This window comes from Netta rufina, assembly GCF_964035555.1.
Source record: "Netta rufina genome assembly, chromosome: 2".
In the NCBI taxonomy this organism is placed as follows: Eukaryota; Metazoa; Chordata; class Aves; order Anseriformes; family Anatidae; genus Netta; species Netta rufina.
Window position 1 is genome coordinate 6,092,292 of NC_140124.1, and position 17,494 is coordinate 6,109,785.

Here is a 17,494-nt window from a genome sequence, read left to right on the forward strand (position 1 = left end):
AGAGACACCTGCTTACATCCTAAGTACAAAATTGGGAGCGTTGCATTGCTAATTAAGGATGGAGGCTTATGTTGCAGAAGAACAGGTAATGTGTTAGTAGAAAAAAGGCACATAGGCTTGTTATAATGATTTAATTCCTTAAGGCATTCATGGGACTTAAGAGATTCCAGATCTCTTTTCAGGAGTGAATATCACCTTAACTGTCATGAAGATATTTTTATTTCTATTCAGTTTTGGTCCAGAACAGATGAACCTTACAGCTAGCACGGTGTCTGAGTGGAGTTTCAAATGTGTTTAGCCTGCATGTTCTAGGAAGCTGCAGGTTATGTTTACAGTAAAGTCACTTGCTCGCTTGCTTTTTTAATAGAGTATCCCATAAGCATGGCTTACATAAGCTCTGAACCTATTAAGGCTGAATTGTATTTCCCTGTTGACATCTTATGGAGCGCTTTGCTGGCTTGCAGTCATTGTGGAAATGTTTCGCCCGTTCAGCTTACAGAGCATCTTTGACATTGTGGCTCTAATGGGCTTACTGTTTATGTAGTGAGTTGTTTAATAGTAGATGCAGCTATAAAAATGTTGGGTTTTGCTACCGATTGCTTTTAGTGGTTGTTTTGCTTTTAAGTACCCAGTGTTTTTGTTCTCAGCTCCTGGGATAGAAAAGTTCCTGAAGGGGCTTATTTAAAAAACAAAGAGCATAATTTTTGTGTTTATATGAAATTTTAATAATTAGATTTTCACTGAAAATATTATTTGCAAAGGGAAACTACAGTTTCTAGCTTTTATTTTATTTTATATAGGTCAAAAGATTAAGTTATGATTACTCAAAGTGGCAGAATATTTTTTTTTCACTGACTTCAACTTTCTGCATGTTTTTCATGTGTAATTAGAGGATTTGTGGCCAATTATGACTTTCTGCATTTTTAGTGGAGTTTAGCCTAAATTCAGATATTTGGTCTCCCCTTACAATTAGTCAATGGATTCTGCATATGATGATGAAACCTGAAAATAATTCTGGAGAAAATGTTATCATTTGAAATATTAGTGGATTACTCGGTGAACTTGCAACATCTGATTCACTTAGATATTAAAATTCATGGGATTGTGTAGGGATTGTTAAATATGAAATCTGATTCAGAGGAGATTGCAATAACATTATCTGCATATATTTAAATTCCCATGCTCAAAAAAGACAGATGTAAAACTAGATACTGAAAAACTCTGTCAGCATGGATAATCTGAAGTTACTGGTCAGCTGAAAGCAAAAATGCTAGCTTTATACTTTTCAGCCAGCAGTTCTGTAAGCATGCAGCAAAGACTGGTGGATAGGAGTTATTATAGGAATAGGAGTAAAGCTCTCAGGGTGGAACACAAAACAAAATAAAAAGATCCATAGGTCTGATAGGACCAAGCAAATAGGAAAAGAACAACAGAATCTGAATCATGAGACTGATCCAGTGCCAACCACATTACATGGAGATTTCATGATGTTAATTAGCAGGTAGAAAGAAGGTCTCCCCTGACACCGTCAAGTCTTGGTTTCCTCAGTGAGAGTGGATTGAATTCACAAACTCACGTATTTGCTGAAGAGCATCAGACAAAAGTTCAGGTAGTCAAAAAGCACTACTAACTCTTTAAAATAAGAAGACTTCAGCTCTAAATTTTTACATATAACTCTGGTGTGTTCTGTGCTACACTTCCTCTTTTAACTTGCTGAGTTCCTTCACAGAATCACAGAATCACAGAATTTTCTAGGTTGGAAGAGACCTCAAGATCATCGAGTCCAACCTCTGACCTAACGCTAACAGTCCCCACTAAACCATTTCCCTAAGCTCTACGTCTAAACGTCTGTTCTTCCTCTGAGTTTGAAGAGTCAGTTCTGAGATGAACACTATTAGGTTGCATCTCATTTGGACCTCTAACTCTTTCTTAGTCTCTGCAGGCATGGAGGAAATCCTACAGCATTTTCCTGTGTTCCACACTCATATCAATTGAATACTTTTATTTGTAGCATATGCCCTTACTTCTGGTAGTGTCTGTGGATGCTCTGTCCAGTGCAAATCTATGCATTTCAGACCTGCTCTTTAACGTCTCTAAGCTCCTTATTTATTTATTTATTTATTTATTTTAATTAATTAATTAATTAATTAATTCTTTCCTGCAAACTGGGATGGGAAGAGTTACGAGCATTGTGATTCTGTGATAAGCGCAGTGATTTGGTCTGCAGATCTTATTGAGCCTCACTAACAGAAATTCAAAGGAATGGTGGAAGAAAAGCATGGGAAACTAGTAAGTGCCCTGGGCAACTTCATGTTATAATGCAGTTAAACTGCTGAAAGGAATTTTATTAAGTATTAAGTCTTTGGCTGGAATTCATATATCCCCAAAATGTCTTGGACCATGGTAGCGCTACATGCAACAATGTACGCTGATGGTAAGCTGATATTTGAATCATCCTTAAAGAATTTAACTTTACAGAATAGTTGGAAAATTACATGCTGTGTAATTAGCTAGCGCAGTAATACTGCTGCTATCATCAGAAGGCATTTTTAAAGTCACTGAAGTGGCTTTGGAAGGTAAAACCAAACCAGGGGAATGATAAAATAGTCTCTCTCTCATGTATAAGAGCTTTTGAAATTGCTAACTGAATAATTATGATTACTGTTAAGTTTTATAAAGACTAAACATATTTCCTGTGTACTTTTATGTTACTGAGGTTAATAAGGAAAATAACTGAGACAAGAATTATTAAGAAGATGTAGGGGAGTTTGGGTAGTGAGGCAGCCCTTGCTCTGTGGGGTCAGCTGATGTGACACCAGCCACTTCTCAGGGGACACCTGCGTGCAATGGCTGGGGACTACTACTGCACTAATGACATGCATGAATAAAACTGACACTCCAATCACAGAAGGAACAACCTTCCAACCTCTCTGCGTGCTCCTGACGTATATTGGCCAAGCCACCCTTTCATTCTTCTCCCTCCTGCTTGGATGAAGCCAGCTCCTACCCACATGCCACCACTTAAATCTGTGCCCATCTGCCTAGGGTCATAAGCATGCCAGGATGTACAGTCCGTAACAAGGGAAGATCTTCAGGGTTTTACTAGAATTAAAGTTGAAACAGAAGACATAAAGTGCCCTTTTAGGATCAGCCCTAGGCTTTTTTTTTTTTTTTTTTGTCCAATAATGATGCTATTCACCCAGAAAAATATTGATGACATTTTCTTAGAACACACAGTTAGAAAGCATCACCAGTTTCTAGCGTACCCAGCTATCCTACAGGAAGGATTACATAACTGCTAGCATTGAATTAATGTATGATGCATGAAATTATGAAAAACAAAGTGGAAGGTCATGCACTCAGCCCTATTTAAGAATTTATGTTATGATCAAGTAGCTTATCAACAGGAGATGTTTGAGGGGATAATAAAAACATATATGTATCTGAGATAACTGGGTGGACTACCTTTGTAGCCGGACCTTGTCAATGGAGTCCGTGAAGTCATAAATTATCTTAACCAAAAAGACACCTAAAATATGTCAGATTAAATAGATCCTAAAGGTACCTATTTCTGTCCCTGAAATCCTGGGAAGCTAACTCAGCTGTAGACACCCACATATACTTACCACTCTGCTTGACTGAGCCAACAACATCGTGCACCTGTTAGAGAGGTAAATGCGATTCTAATATGTGTCAGGAAAGGTAATTACAGAGGAAAAAGGAGAGTATCAGTTCTGTTTTGCAGTGCTCTGCAGCACTGGGCATGCAATGTATTCCCTTAATGACTGATGCTCAAGACAGATTAAGTCAAACTGGGAAAAGCACAGGAATATTGAGTTGATGAGGGGACTGCAGAACTAGGCAGGGCTGAGAGTGATTTAAGATACAGGACAGAGCTCATCCCAAAACAGAGGAGGATAAATCACCAATAGGTGCCTGTGGAAAAGCAGATGATATTGTCTAGTAGGACTTCCCAGCAGCCTGCAAGATGGAGCTTGTTTCTGAAGGAAACAACACAAGTAGCCTGTCAGCAGGGGAGTTGACTTGATGACCCAAGAAGACCTTCCAGTCCTGTTTTCCCATGAGAATTCGAGTGCCTGCCAGCGGAGCTGCTCAGCATGATTTGGATGAGATTTGAAGTGGCCTGCTTTAGTTAAACCCGATAGAAGCTTGTCTCTAAAAAATTTGGATGCCCTGGAGCCTGTCCTTTTATACCACTTCCACATCTTTGGAAGCCTTAATGGATATTTCTTCTGTTTTAACATGGCCCATGACTGTGATACATTGAAACTTGGAAATGTCACGTTCCTGGAAAATAGCAGTTTTTCCTTCCCTGCGTTCTTTTACTACAAGTCAGTGTAGGATTGTTCCCTGAAGAGATGTTCTGAGAAAGTGCTGCTAAACCTCCATCAGGTTAAAATCTGTGGAATCCCAAACCGAGAAGAAGCCAAAAAACTTGAGTAGGTCTCTTTTACCACCATTTCAAGCTTTTAACAACCAAAGTTTGCTGGTAAAATGGCATATCACCAAAGCAATTCTGACAGTCAGGTCTCTGCAACAAGGCAAGAGAGAAAGAAATCTAGCTACAGGGAACATGAGCAAATTGTAATTGCTTACAGTTTCCACTTCAGCATGTCTTTCCACAACAGTCTCCCTTCCTACTACTGAGAGATTGTCCTGAGCACCACCAATGCAACCTGGATGTGAACAAATATCTGAGAAGGAAAAGAGTGAGATGGATGAAAGGCCAGTTAGCATGCATCCTGGCCTGACAGATGTGCAAGAGAGAGGTTTGAGATGGGGATGGTTTGAGTTAGGAAGAGGAGCAAGTACAAGTACATGTGATGCTTAGTCTGTGAGGGGAATTTCATGGTAATTTCCTGCCCCAAATCACCCTCCTAAGTGACAGACCCTAAGTACCACAAGGAGTCATTGGGTGCCATGTAGCTATCCAACAATTAGTTATGGCTCTAATCCCACAGTTAGGTAAAATGACTTTGTATGTGCTTGCAAGATTACATCTGCCCCATTAATTGTTTTCATTCCTGTATATCTTTGAAATATTAAGAATGAAGCAAAGGCGTGTGATAAATATTTAATTCTGATTAGCTTTCTTTGCTGCATCTTTGCTTTGTTAGCATTGTTGCCTTTAGTTTGGTGTATGCAGTCAAGCAAACAGAAGAAAAACCTGAAAAAAAAAAGAGGTAGCTGTGATGTAGAGTGTATAAATGTGTAAGACAGGGCTGCTGGTTGGATTGTGTGGTCTTCAGTATGGGGGCTTTGTTTCTATTTAAAACTGTTTCCTAGAGCCAGTTGTGGAGTATTATCACTTTTGCATTATGATCTCTAACTGAGGAATGCTCTTACGGGGTAGAAGCCTGCCCTGCAGGAATCCTTTGGCTGGCCAGCCGTGCAGATGTACCAGGAGGTTCACAGGCAAGGGATTGCCCCACCTGGGATGTTGTGGTCAGCACAGGTTATGAAGAAGTTTAATAATATGGAGCAAGATGATCGTCTTCAATTGTCCTCAGCATAAGAAAATGTTTCTGGGCACATTTAATTTATTAGTGTGGGAGTAGCCATAAAGTCCTGTCTCACCCAATACTGATACACTTCCATCACTGCAGATTTCTCAGCAGATCACAGCTGAGCTTGAAAGAGGTTTATGGTAATGTGTCAGGTTTTCTCTTTAAATTAAATGGATACAGGGGACTATCACTGTCTCTTGCGGTAAAATCACAAGTAATAGCAAAATAGCTAGGCATCTACCAGGTCTAGGTAAAAGTGGATTGATTTTTTACATTTCAAGAGCTCAGACAGACGAAGTGTATTAGGATGGTAAAAGAAGACCTTCAGATGAGACTTGTATTTCTGCCTGAAATGAAGAGACCATCACCTAGGGAATCTACATCAAGACTCTGGCCTTTTTAGGAGACATGAAGCATTACCCAAGGGTGTTACAAGACCATGAAGCTTTTTATAGGGTGATTAAAGATTGCTTTGCCCCAAAGGAATAAGACCTCATTCATTAATATTTTCTGTGCCAATAAATGAATGAAAACGGAACACTGATGACTTATGATAGCGCATTTCCAGCTGTCTACTTAACTTCTTTTCAAATTATACACAAATCTAAAATTACTGAAGCCCCATTTTCAATGATTTTTATTGTCTATCCCTAGAGAAATGTAAAACTCAAAAGTTGCAAACACTCTTGCTGTCCTGAATCAAGTAATTATTTTTGTATTTAATGACAAACATGCTCTTATTCATCGGGACCACTGAAGACTTCTGCTCTGTGAATAAAGGTTAATCTCCTTAGAGGGAAATGTAGTTTTTATATTGCAGTTGTACAGCTGATGATTAATATAAATGAACTGGAATGTTAAAATATTGTGTGCCTTCTAATTGCAAATACTAGGTTACAGCTGCTTGCTGGAAATTAAAACAAGTTTGGGGAAGACATGTTACAAGTCCAAGTTACAACATTTTAGTCTCTTTTTTTTTTTTTTTTCTCAGAGACCATCATAGGGGTCTCTGAATCTTAAGTGCTCTTCATAGCACTCTGAAGCTTTGTAAGCTTTAACCACCAAGCAGGTGTTCTTAGGCAACAATTAGCCCATCGATTCCTCTTCCTACAAAACCAAAGTAAGAGGGGAAGAACAGTGCTTTGCAAGGAGATGTGCATCCAACAAGAAGTTCAGCTTTTCTCAAGTCTTGAAGGAGCTCTGCTGGCCCCTACAATCCCCTGTGTTTGTGTCCTGGATGCTGTTGCTACCTTATCTGCTCTTTCAGCAGCTCACAACATTCTGGAAATGTGCATTTATGTTTTGGTGACATCAGCTGAGAAGGCCACTAGATAAACAAGCGAGAATAGGCATGTCAGGAACAGTCAGCATCAGGACAGGCAAAATCTGCAAAGCAGCGAGTGGGGTGCGTGCAGGACACCACAGCAGAGGGGAACTTAACAGAAAGCTGCAGGAGGCTTGATAGAGCTGGGGGAATACAGGACATAGGGGATGGAGAACTAGAGAGGGTCCAAAAGGAGCCAGGGAGCCCAAGGAAACAGGAACAAGGAGTAAAAGTGTCGTTTAAGTCTGTCTCATCAACTTCGACACCTATTTAAGTGAGGCAATTTTTCCTCCTCGAGAAACATACAGCTTTGCAGAGGAGCAGCCCAGAACACATGAATAAGCACATTTCAGGACACAAGTGAAACAGAGTTGAAACAAATGTCAGCATATTACCATCCTTTTTGCTTCCACTGATGTATCCTTATGGCCGGCAGCAGGTACATTTAGTGATACCAGAGAATCCAAACCTCAGAGGAACGTAGCCAAACCACAACACTTTCCCCAGCTTCTCCCTTCGTATTTTTCCTGCCAGCTACCACCACAGTCCTTGTGTCCCAGAACAATTTTTTCTGGTTTTATGTCCCATTATCCATCCTTGCTTGAACACTGTCCAGGAAGCAGAGCGCTGAGGTAGTTGATGCTTCTGAGCAAATATCTGGCCACATCTACTCAAGTATTAAACACCCATAAGAGGAATGAAAGGCCCACCAGAAACAGATGGCATCATGTGATGAATCAAAAAGATAAATCCTGACACCAGCCATCAATCAGTCCAGTTGTGTCTGATGACTCTTAGCAGAGATGGAAACCCTGCAAAAGAAAAGCCTTTTGCCTAAGACTCCAGACTTTGAAAATTCAGTGCCCACATAAACAATTATTGTTTATGTTGTCAGGCAGATGTATCCCACACTCATGTTGAACACTAAAGGATGGTGCTGAAAAGTCTGGGGAAATTAAGCTCAGGATATTTTTGATAAACCATCAAAAACTGCTGGGTTTCAAAAATATAATTGTATGGCAGAATAAGTAGAGACCATTCCAGGCTGGGAAGCGTAAGACTGCTTTCCCAAGAGAGATAAGGCAAATACACCTGGGAACGGATGGGAGGAGAAACTACTTTCCAAATGTTCTCCTAAAAAGTAATCTCTTTCCTAATGTCACTGCAGATTTATGAGTTAGTGCATCCTGCCACAGGCTCAGTTGTTTTTTTTCTGAAGAGTTAAATCTTGGCACTTGGTGACTAAATCTGAGCAAGCATCTTGTACTAGGGGACAAGTGTGGTCAGTTCCTATTTTCAAGGTACTATTTAATGTCCAAGTTGAATATATATATAAAATCTGCTAACTTTTTCCTCGAAACATCCATTCACAGGAAGGTATATATTTTAAAGTATAAGTGGCTAAAATCCTAACAAAAGTGTTTGTACAGAAGAAGAGTCAGATTTTACTTCTGATTAAACTCAAAGGAGGCTGAAAACAAAAAACTGGACTAGGGCTCTTTTTTTTATCTACAAAATAAGAAATTTCCCAGAGCAGCAATCCAAACCAGATTCATTGGTTTCCTGTGACAGGTATTGATTGGCCTTTGGTACAGATTTTTATCAACAGAATTTTGAGGTATCTCTTCTTGATCTATAAATGGTCTAGGACATATCACAGAGGAATAAAGTCCCTTAATGCTATCCTCTTTTGTAGGTATGTACATAAGGGAATATGAAACTATCTCCCATTCACCTTCATGGATGGGAGACATTAGAAATGCGGAGGAAGAAAACTGTTAATATGTTAGTTCAATAAACCCACCCCTTGGAAAACATCTTTATGCTCTTTGTACTATTTGTATTTTTAAATCAAATATATTGACTCCCTTATATGAAACACTGAGAAAACAATATTTTTAATAGGATCCACTATATATGTATATAATTTGTGAGGCTGATATGAGTGAATTGTCTGTTGAGATTTGGGTTAGTCCAGAGACTGAAGTGGAGCTGAGTTTCCAAATAATAAAAAACAAAAATAAGAATCGTCACCTTGTTAGTATAGTAGGCATCAGTATGGTAAAACACTGCCTATTTTTGTATTATCTCTGTGCTTGGTTAATTGTATAAGTAGGATATTTGTCAGTGGTTAAGTTCTTGCTAATAGCAGGGTAGTTATTAAAAATCTAGAAGACACTGAGTGAAATTTAGTCGGACAAGAGTGTGCAAACGTAGGTACAACTCAATGTGTCTCTTCGTATTAGTGTCACTGTGCAAGTTGTCTGGATGTCATTGAAAGGGTAAAGAAAACAGAGTTCGACCTTGCATGCACTGGGGCAAGGACAAGGTTTTAATGTTAAAATAGGCCAGGTGGTACAAATTTAGCACATTATTAATTACTCATAACATCTTATGCTTGTATTTAAAACAGTCAGTTAAAAATATTAATTATTTCTCTCCACCAAAACTGCACCAGTGAGTGGTTCATTCTAACAGTTGCCTCTAGAAATAGCTTGTTAAAAGTGATATGTGAAACGATCAGGTAGTCATGACAGGCTTAACCTTCGTAGGAAGTGTGTGGTATTTAAAAGACACTGGAATTGATCTTTTCCATGTACAGAACATGTTCCTATCTGCGTTTCTCCACCTAGCACTTGTAAGGCAAGTGGATCACTGTCGTATTTTCTCAGGAAATGAGTATATGCTAATTGATTTTAGGTTCTGGACTGAAGGATATTGTTAAAAATATTGGTATTTTCCATGCTGAATTTTTGTGGAGGTGAAAAATGCATTTATATTTGTCTTCAGGTATGGAGCTATGATCGTTTGTTGTATCTGATCAACTAAAGTCATCATCGTGCTCCTTGTGCTACCAACTTCTTCATACGGTTGTTTCTTCCAGAAGGACATCCATGTCCCTTCTCCTCTCCTGTAACCTCCTGTCCCACATTTAGCTGTGATGCCATCCCATTTCTGGGAGCTTCAGCCAGTGCAAAATGCCTTGCCTTTGAAAACACAGGCAGGTGGCTACATCTATAAATTGGCCAGGGCATGAACTCCAACGTTACGAGTGTTCCTCCTCCGTCTTGGTTGGCACATTCCTTGGCCACCCTGTCCCAGCGGGTGCCTGGGCATTCAAAGGACAGCCCAGGGTGGGCAGCAGCCAGGGAGCAGTTCTGCCTGGGGGCAGAGTGGGGCCGGGAGGTCAGCTGCCTACCCTCAGGGCAGGGGAACAGGCCTTGGCTTGCCTTTATTTACTACCGCAGCTGTAATTTTTAGCTCACCCAACCGACTAGCTGTCTGGCTCTCCGTTCCTTTCTTCTCTCCAGCAGACTGGCAGTGAGCACAAACTCATAAAAATGCTCTTATGGATAGCTCACACCACTGACTTTCTCCTTTGCTTCCCTGATTTTACATCCATCTTGAGAAAAAAAAAAAAAAGAAAAAAAAAAAAAGATTTTGAGTGGCCCCAGTTGCTGGGATTTCATCCAGGCACACAAAATACAATTAATAAATAAAATCGCTTTCAAATTTCCGCATCAGCAAAGCACCTTTTGTATTTCCTGACATAAGAAGGCTGTCGAAGATGAGGTCATCATGTCTGGAAAGAGCAGTTTGCTTTAATCATGTGGTAGAATACAGACTAGATTTGAAGGCTGCTGATAGCCAGTCCTCCACAAAGTGCTTTTCTTGCATTTTCAGGGAATGCTTCTCTGCAAAGCACAGCTTAAAGCCAGCTTTATCCTGCAGAGATCCACCACGGGAAGAAAGGACATACATTCCCTGCCCTTCCTAGAAGTAGCCATCTAGTGGGGCCACCACTGTAAGAAGATGGCAAAGGAACTGGGTCACGTTTTAGGACAGAAGCAAGGCATGCCCATCAGCACCTCTCTGCCGTCCCTTCTGTTGGCAAATATAGGGTGGCTCTCATTTTTGGGATGTAACCAGGACCACCAAACTCTCTGGTCCTGTATCTTTAATGCAAGATGTGATTTTGTCCCACATTTGGGCCATCTGTCTTCTCCAGCCCAGGTATGTCAAATCTCCAAGCCTAACTGCGTGTTTTGAAGGCAGGAGATTCCAGACTGTGCAAAATATTAGTAGAAATCTGTTTTGTAGCTTTCCTGAGACAGATCCTTCTGCCTTTTTTGCTCAGTTTTTCCCTTTCAGGAATCTACATACGCAAAATGCAAAATCTGAACCTCTTTAGACCCACAAATTCACTAGTTGTGAATTCTTTTCACACTTCATTTAATGGGAAAGTGTGATTTCACAATTATAACATCAAGCCTGGGAAACAGCCTAGAAAGTAATTTTTGAAAGTGTTCCCCTCCCTGTTAATAATTTAAAATGCTAATATTAATTATTTCTTGGGTCTCTGATTTAATTTTCTAGTGTCTGGGCCTACACTCATATTGATTTTTCTTTGCTGCAATATATTGGCTTCAGGGAAGTCATTTGTTACCATAGCCATTATCACTGGGTTCCTCTCTCTGTTATTCTGCTGCCGTTTTTTCGTTTTCTCCTTTTGGTTCTCTGCAGCTTACCTTTTCCCAGATGTTTTATGCCATGTGTCAATGGGAATCACCTCTTTCTGTTGATCTCCAGTCCTGACTGCCCAAGGGACATAAGGACCTGTAGAAAACTGAATGGAAAACTTAATGCAGTCTTTGGTCAAGGCTGGGTGTCCCCGGGTGTAGGATTTCTGTTTTAAAGGGAAGACACCAGGAAGGAGAGATGGGGGCAAAGATCTGGAGTGCTGATAGTGTGTGCCCCTGCACTTCTCTGTTTGAGCATCCAGAGCTGCTGCTGTGGTCAGGGCTGCACGGGCTGGATCCCACTCTGCCGTGACCATGCAATGTCCTCTGCAAGTGCCCAGCTTTGCAGGGTTGGGACTGTGTAGTCTCTGCCTCTCTACAATGAGCTTCTTTCATGTGCTTAGACATTGTGTGGTAGCTGGCACAACAGCCGGTGAGGTGGAATTTGCATATGAGCAGGGAAAATATTCCAAGGATAATATGGGTGTTCCTCGCCCATAATCACTCCTTGCTGGGAGCAGCAATAGCAAAAGCTCTTACAAATGTACAGTCAGCCCAAGCCTGTGCAGTCAGTCTTCCTTTCCAGTTGTCTTCACATCCTCATCACCATGGCAGACAAACAATTATCTTCATTTAGCACAAAGTAATTGTAGTCTCTTGGTTTGTAATCAAGAAACTTTCTGTAACTTCCATAAGGCCATTGGGGTCTGTCGAGCCTTTGACATCTTGGACACGGTTGTCTTTCTGGGAGAGGTTTGCAACTGGGCTTGTCTGATAGCACTTCTGTTTGTCTAGGCTGGTTTGAGAAGTCCTCAGCAGCCCTGGTGGAGTTCTTGCTATGCTGGCAAATTAACGTTGTTGTGATATCTAATGAAAAACCTGTGGGAACATATTTAGTTTTATGCTGTGATTAGACTTGAGCAGTGGGAAGAAGTTATCTGTCTCTGCTCACCATCCCACCCTCCTCTCCAAATTCAGACTTGGAGACTAAGATTTTCAGATCAGAAAGCACTTGGTTTCCGCAGGCTTGTCTTTTGGATTTTCTAAGGGGCTTACCTTCAAAAAACCCTGGAAATCCATCAGCAAATAAAAAAATTAAATTTATTTCAGTAATCTTGACCAGAACTTGCAGTGGTGCAGTTTCCATGCAGGTTTATACCCACTCAGGTGGAAAACAGATCAAAAATATGTAACAACACCAGAGATCCTCCAGGTTGGGCAGGCAGTGCCATGGGTTGCTCCAAATCTGTGTGCCAGCATGAAGAGGATGGAGACAAGTTATTGCAGAGTCTGGAGATGAGGAGAGGCAGAGATTAGGGGCTTGTCCCTGTGGGATGGGAGCTGGGGAAGCACCAGCCTCACCTCCCTGCTCATTCTCCCCCTCCAAAAAAAAACATTTCCACCATGAGGGTCAGCATCTCAGGCTGGCAGCAGGAGCAATTTTATGTGGTGGCCTTTGCCTGCTGCCTGCTCTCAGAAGGATGTACCCATGGCAGGCCTGGCAGATCCTTGTACTTGCCCGGCTTTATATCTCTGCTGAAATCAGGCAGAGATGAATGGCAGCTTAAAGTGACCTCAGAAAACCCCTCTGTGACACAAAGGTGCTGTGGAGTGTAATTAATGGGCCTAATCTACCCTTCCATTACTCAAGCAGATTTATTCCCTGTGTAAAATGTTGAGAACAGCACCGAGGAGTCTGGCCCATTAATTATAGATACCCCTCCAAACCCTGAGAGGAATCAAGTGGCCGTTCAAGCACCATTGGACATGGGTGAGCCCAGCTGACACCTAGCACCACTGCCCTGCCTTGTACCATGCAAAGGCAATCGGACACATGAGAGCCCACTGAAACTGCAGGGAAATGCCTTGTCAATAGCTGAAATGGCAGACACTCAGCAAAACTCTTAGCTTTACGGTAAATAGCACAAAAATGTTGATGGGCTGGGGGAAGCCATTCATCTCACCTGGTTTCTGAAGTCAACCACGCAGATGGCTACACTTGTATCAGCCACCCTTCCTATTCTTACTGGTAGCTGGAGAACAAAAGCACTTTTACTCCTGTTTCATCTCACCTGTGCAGCTGTCAGTTTTAGGATGAGACACCTTGGGCCCAGGCTTATCTAATTATTTGGGCTGGGAGTAGTCTGCCTGTAAGGGGAGCCCCAGGTGCCTTTGACAGATATGTGTGACCACCAGGTGTACCCCAGGACTGCACTTTTCAAGTGTGCTGCCTGTGACAATTATTTTGTGCAGGCAGGAAAAAGGTATGCGGGTAGCTGTGAGGTTGGGGGAAAATGTAGGCCTTCTCTTCTTCCTGAGGGAAAATTGAAATAATTCACCTGATATGATCGAAGTTATAGCCACTTTGAATTGTGGGTGAATTCTGCTATCATACTGCTTCCATTTTTCTCTCCCATGCAGAACATCTTCTTACATTACCATCATGAAGTAGTTTAGTGATCGTACATGAGAAAGAAGCTGATTTTCTTGCATTGTTTTCATTAAACTTTGATTTTCTTGCATTTAAACAGATAAACCTGTTATTCACCAAACAGGTTAACATGGAGTTGATAAGAAAAACATCCTATTGCAACAAACTGGTATTGTAGTGCCCTACAAACATCTCATCTACAACTGCTAGTCTGTCCTGTAGGACCAAACACAGTCCACTAAGGAAGCTGCATGGCTGCAGGGAAGGAAATCTATATTCTCATTTCCACATGTTTTCTTTGCTGATCTTGGGCAAGGAACAGAAGATTTGTCCTTGTCTCCTGCCTGCACCCAGCCAGAAGAACCTCGTGCTGTTCTTGTGGTATCATGATCATTTTGACAGCAAGAAACCAAGATATCACAAGCCTGGGATTATGAATTGAATGCAGGATAAAGAGAAATTGGGCTGGGAGGATATAAGCCTCTTATCCAGCACAAATAGCTGAAATAATAGAAAGGGGAATATAGAAAATAACTGTTCATGTAAATTGCTTTTTGCAGAAGTACTCTCTCAGTAAACTTTGCCCTAGGATGAAAAAGTACAAAAGATTGGAAAATGTACTTCGAAGGAAATAAATAATCCTCCAGCTGCAGAGAGATGGACTAGATGGCCTGTTACTGCAGGTCTCTGGCTGAAGCTTACAACTCATACTGCCTTGGTGCAGGGAAAGCCCCTGTATGAGCAGCTGTTCTTTGTAGCTTCTTGGATTTTGCTACAGCAAACAAAAATTAAATAATTGGTATGTATTGTATTAGGCTTGCTAGAAGGTCTCACTTAAGAGAAAACTGCATCTTTCCCACCTGTGATGGTCAAAGGTCAGTGCAGATGTCCACTGCCATCAGAAAACAAGCAGGGAGGAAGAAAATAAGGTTTTTATTTTGGTCAGGGATCTTCATGCTGGTGTGTGTTAACAGATACTGCTGGAGACATGGTATTGAATAGGTTGAAGTTTACAGGTTCTGTTTTATCCACACGCAAACAAAAAAATAAGTACCAGATGAGTAGTCACGATCCCATCAGGTACACTACTGTGCTGTTCTGCCCTGACTTTAGCATGCAGCTGAGTGACAGCAGTGACAATGTGCTGCCACAGGGATACCATTTATTTTAAATGTGATGTGGTTTTTTTATCTATATATTTTTATTTTTTCTTTCTCATGACAGAATTCATTGATTCAGCATGTTTTCTGCTCTGGACCCTGTTGTCATAGAAAAAAAATGCTTAACTGGCTCCTAGGAGAGCCCTCTTTCATGGGAAAACACCCTCAGGTGATGTAGATCACTTGCCCTCAGCTGTGCTTCCTGTCCTCCATCTCTTGCAGTGGAGATGACAATACACATCTTCAGCCTGAATATTTTCAGTTGTTTGAAGGGTCCTGCGGGCAAAAGAAGTGCTCTTGACAGCAGTACCCAGACTGCTGTATTTTGTGAACACCACTCTCTCTCACCCCCAAAAGGTCCCTTCTGACTCTGCCTGCTAGGTTTTATCCAGTGTGGTGCAGATGGGAACATCTGGCCTTAGTTGCTGCTCAGTGTGAAAGACTGGGTGTTTGGAAATCAAGCTGTCTTGTTTTGTTGGCAGTGTGCTGTCAGGACAGATCCTGCAAGAGGAGAAGCCACAGAAGTGAGCTCATATCAGATTCTCTGCAATCAGACAATACTGACCAGACAAAACTGAAAACCTTGCCTTGGAGATGGTTTAACCCTGCCACTGAATTGGTGCAGGTGCAACACTGTTCTTGATCCTAGCTGATCAGAATTATTCAAATCTGCAGAATTGTTTCAAATCTGGTGGGAAATGCCCTTATAGTCAATGAAGAGATTTCAGCCTATACTCAGTGCAGTGCTGAGCAAGGTGCCAAATGCCCTCCACTTCAGTGATCCTAATGAGAGCGCAGGGTAGAGAACACATTGCTGGATCAATGTACAGGAACAGCAGAGGATTGCAAGGGCTGCACGTTGTTTAACTGAATGAGAGATGGAAGGCTAAATACATAAAGATTTATAACATTCCATTTTTGCCAAATCAAGGTAAATACAGGAATGGCAGGGAAATGAGGTGGTAGTCACAGGCTTTTGCTCCTAAAGTATTGTAACGTCAGCATCAGAGTTTGAAGACAGCTATTCTTCAAGGAGGTTTGAGCAAAAGGTGTCATGTAAAATTTAGCTGTCTGGTTATGTCCTGTGATGTCTGGGTTTGGCAAGTTGTATTGGTTATTTGGTCTGCACCCATTAATGCCCTAGCTTCAGTCTAATTAAGTGGTCAAGCTAGCCTAGACTTCATTAGGTATCTCCAAAGATGGTTCAGTTCTTCAGCATCTCCTGGGCTGCCAGACTGGCTCTACCCTCTACAGACATCCTAGGAAACTCCAGCTTAAGCACCTCAGGGAGGCACCTGACATAAGGCTGGATGAATCTGATCCTTGGTGCCTTATAATGGCATAACCAGAGTTGGTGGCTTTGGGAAGGCATTAAAAGTGAGAAAGCCTGTGAAAGCATGATGTACTGGCATTAGGGTAAATGCTTAACATCATTATGCTAAAGGATTTGGGGTTTCTTTGAGTGCATCTGTCATTTGATTCCTAACCTCAAAGACTGAAAAAAGCGACCTGCTTCCAGAGACGGGATGGTCGCTGTCACGGGAAAGCAGATCCCTTTTCAAGGGGATCCGGATGGACATGCAAATCTGCCATCGCTTTTGAAGACTGAATTAGTCTTTAGTTTGCTTTTACTTAAACTGAAAGCATCGCATTGGCAACCAGGAGGACTGGATATTATTAGTAACCTTTTACAGGAAACATGGTGTGTCATGGGTTGAGGATATATTTTTTTTTTTTTTCTAGAAAATGCAGTGCACAGTGAAATGGGGGGAATAAGTAAACATAAAGTGCTTATACAGCAGTTCACTCTATTTGAACACCCAGCATACACCTCTGAGGTTACCCGCTCATAAAGGAAAGGGGGAATGATATTTGAGACTTATTTTTGGCTAAAAGCATGAAGTGCAAATAGCTCTTTGTACAAAATGTCAGCTGCGTTTCTGAGAAGCAAACAACATTGCCTTGATAAGCTGTGGTAAATAACAACAGTAAGTATGTTACCACCTATTATACACACCTGTAAGTGTATCTGGATAGACTTTTGTAACTGTAGTTTGACATCTGAAATAAATATTAAAAAGTAAAACAAGGCATTTCAAACAATTTTTCTCACAGCAGAACTAAGTATAGGAGGAAATTCAGCTTCAAATAGCAAAATTTATATGCCTACATGGAGGTGTTTATGTACAGGGAGGGAGTGCAAGCTACCACTGTGGTCTGGAGATCTCAGACTTGGCTCAGTTTTGTCTAGTGCCACTGGGGATGCTGTAGGGTGTCCATCCTGGCCTTCAACTAGATGCAGTTCTCCCAGTAATAGTGTGTAGCATCAGCCCAAGTTACCTTCTGCCTAACTTACCTCTGGATGATTTGGGCATGCCGGGGTCAGCTGGCACTAGATGGCTGCCTACTGGCAGCTGCACACAGCCCCCTAATGGGGTCACCTGTATTTGTTCTGGATTTGTTGATTATCCTGTGAACCTCTTCTGATTGAGACGGGGCTTAGATGCCCATTCAAGTGCAAGTTTTGGTGG

At 41.4% G+C, this 17,494-nt stretch overlaps 1 protein-coding gene across 2 annotated transcripts in view; it reads left to right on the forward strand.

The window, feature by feature from the left end:
- LOC311206666 (sodium channel protein type 5 subunit alpha-like) overlaps positions 1-17,494 on the forward strand; it is a 206,850-nt gene that overhangs the window by 115,675 nt on the left and 73,681 nt on the right. The window lies entirely within an intron of this gene.